Genomic DNA, 3,349 nt, shown 5'->3' with positions numbered 1-3,349 from the left:
GCGGAGTGCTAGGTCCGATCACACAACCGGCAGCGAGTGGAGGTGTCTATTCGCAACACATGCAAACCCTAGTGACAACACCGAAGCGATCAATCGCGTGAGTGTGAGGCACCTCCACTTTATATAGGCATCCATCGCAGGCTCAACACTTGGGCCTTGCACGAACCCTAAAGCCCATAAGTCTACTCAGCCACAATCCGAATACAACTCGGATCACATCTGACTAGTGTCCTCGGATCCGACCTCGTAGGTTCCTTCCCTTAAGCGCGCGACCCCTTAGGTTCAAGCCGGCTTGGTCACAGTTCGGATCACCTCTGAACTGCACAGTTGGCAGCGGCCTCTAGCAAGGCATGCCGAACACCAAACAGACTAAGAAGCTGGTTAGGCAAACATGTACATCATACTTCCATTCCTTTTGCCACACGATATATGTTGTCGGGCTCAAGGCGAGTCTGTCATCCTTGTGCTAGCCCGACCTCTTTTCTCGTTCCAGTGATGCCAACCACAAACCGGATTATCTCATAATCCTTGTTGCATGTCCATGCTTATCCTTGCCGGATCACACGAGGGGCCAGAGTATATCTCTCCTGATCGGAGGGGCAAATCCCATCTTGCTCGACCACGTCTCGCAGCATGGTTCTGGACAAACCCAAAACCTACCTTTATAACTACCCAGTTATGGAGTAGCGTTTGGTCGGCCCAAAGCAAGTCTGTCACCATCCCGAGTACATGCATCAGTTCAGGTCTTAGGACATAGAACATATGTTGTACTCGAGACTCACAGATGACATATCGCTGCGTCTCATAGTTGGGCATGTCCGACTCGGACCTTATCTTGACTCGAATCTGACTACGTCGAATCCGAGAAGATCCTTCCAAGTCCATATTATCCGGTTAGCATCCAATGCTCCATGGCTAGTGAGACCAAGCCATCGACCATGTCATATGCTAGTCTAGTTGGCTGCGCGTCCACACAGCCCTTTCGACTAGGGACCTTTTAGGACAGTCATCATACAATGCATAGTCCCACTAACAAGTCACGTACTTGATGATACACATCATTGATAATGTCCAAGGACTATCTTTATTCATAAACACATAGGAATACCATCATACATGATTGCCTCTAGGGCATATCACCAACTGTCTCCCACTTGCACTAGAGTCAATCAAATGGACATCGAATGCACATAGCTCTAACGTGCCCCTCATGCATGCTTGGGTTGTGGAAGCGGCTTAGTCAACGGATCCGCAACATTTGCATCCATGTAAATTTTGCATAACTCTACATCACCACTCTTTACGATCTTTCGTATTAGGTGATATTTCCGATCTATGTGTCTGACCTTATGGTGATCCCTCGGCTCCTTGGCTTGTGCGATGGCACCAGAATTATCACAATAAAGGTCCAACGGTTTTACCGAGGCTGGGAAAACACCAAGATCATCCAGAAAGTTCCGGATCCAAACACCTTCCTTTGCAGCTTCATAAGCCGCAATGTATCGGGCTTCTGTAGTAGAATCGGCCACCGTATCTTGCTTGGAACTCATCCAGCTCACTGCTCCTCCGTTCATGACGTACATGAATCTGGACTGTGATCGACAATCATCTCTGTCGGTTTGGAAACTAGCATCGGCGTAACCCTTTATGACGAGCTCTTCCTCACCTCCATAAACTAGGAACATCTCTTTAGTCCTTTTCAGGTACTTCAAAATAGTCTTTACCGTTGCCCAGTGACTCTCACCTGGGTTGGCCTAGTATCTACTTGTTAGGATTATTTCAAAAGCAACATCGGGCCGCGTACATATCATGGCATACATGATGGATTCGATCGCCGAGGCATACGGAATCCTACTCATCCCGCTTCGCTCATTAGATGTCGAAGGACTCTGAGTCTTGCTTAGCCTTATACCATGTGAGAGTGGCAAGAACCCTTTATTTGCCTCACTCATGTTGAACCTCTTCAACACTTTATCTATGTACGTGCTCTGGCTTAAGCCGAGAAGCCTCCTTGATCTATCTCTATAGATCTTAATGCCTAAAATGTACATTGCCTCACCAAGGTCCTTCATCGAAAACTTGCCATTCAATGACTCCTTGGCCGAGTTCAGCATCAAAATATCATTTCCGATCAGTAGTATGTCATCCACATACAAGATCAAAAACACTATAGATCTCCCACTTAACTTCTTGTATAAACAAGAGTCCTCTTCGCTTTTGATGAAGCCGAAACCAGTGACGACCTCATCAAAATGAATGTTCCAGCTCCGAGATGCTTGCCTTAACCCATAAATGGATCTCTTGAGCTTGCATACCTTACTAGTGCTAGTCGGATCGACAAAACCCTCGGGCTGTATCATATACACGTCCTTGGTTAAATTTCCGTGAAGGAAAGCCGTCTTGACATCCATCTGCCGTATCTCGTAATCGAAATATGCAGCTATAGCTAGTACGATCCTCACTGAGTTCAGCATCGCTACCGGCGAGTAAGTCTCGTCGTAGTCAATTCCTTGAACTTGTCCATAACCCTTAGCGACAAGAAGAGCTTTGTGGATCTGAACATTTCCATCCACATCGGTTTTCTTCTTAAAGACCCATTTGCAACCAATGCCTGTTACGCCAGCCGGCGGATCAACCAAGTCCCAGACTTGATTCTCATCCATGGACTTTAACTTGGATCTCATGGCCTCCAGCCATGCCTCGGAATCTGGGCTCACCATCGCTTCCGCATACATGGCCAGCTCGTCATTTTCTAGCAACAATACATCATGCACTCTGCGCAATCTTTCCGACCTCCGTTGTTCCGGTGCCGCTTCCACTACGGGTTCCATGACTGACTCCAGTATGATCTCATCACCAGCCGAGCCGTCCCCGAGTGGTCCTCGAATTTCTTCCAGTCGGACTTTCCTCCCACTGGCCTCCCGACTGAGAAACTCTTTCTCAAGGAAAACCCCGTTCCGAGCAACAAACACTTTGTTCTCTTCCTGGTTGTAGAAGCTATATCCCAAGGTTTCCCTCGGATATCCACGAATATGCATTTAACCGACTTGGGTGTAAGCTTATCTGACATAAGTTTCTTGACAAATGCTTCACAACCCCAAATCTTTAGAAAAGACAATCTGGGACTCTTCCCGGTCCACATCTCATGTGGTGTCTTGTCTACGGATTTTGATGGTACCCTGTTAAGTGTGGAAGCTGCAGTTTCTAGAGCGTATCCCCAGAATGACAAGGGTAAATCCGACTTGCTCATCATAGATCGAACCATGTCCAACAAGGTACGATTCCTCCGTTCAATAGACCATTTCTCCATGGCGTACCCGGAGGTGTGAGCTGAGGTACTATACCTCTG

This window comes from Triticum aestivum, chromosome 1A (genome assembly GCF_018294505.1).
Source record: "Triticum aestivum cultivar Chinese Spring chromosome 1A, IWGSC CS RefSeq v2.1, whole genome shotgun sequence".
Lineage (NCBI taxonomy): Eukaryota > Viridiplantae > Streptophyta > Magnoliopsida > Poales > Poaceae > Triticum > Triticum aestivum.
Note: the sequence above shows the minus strand (reverse complement) of the source record.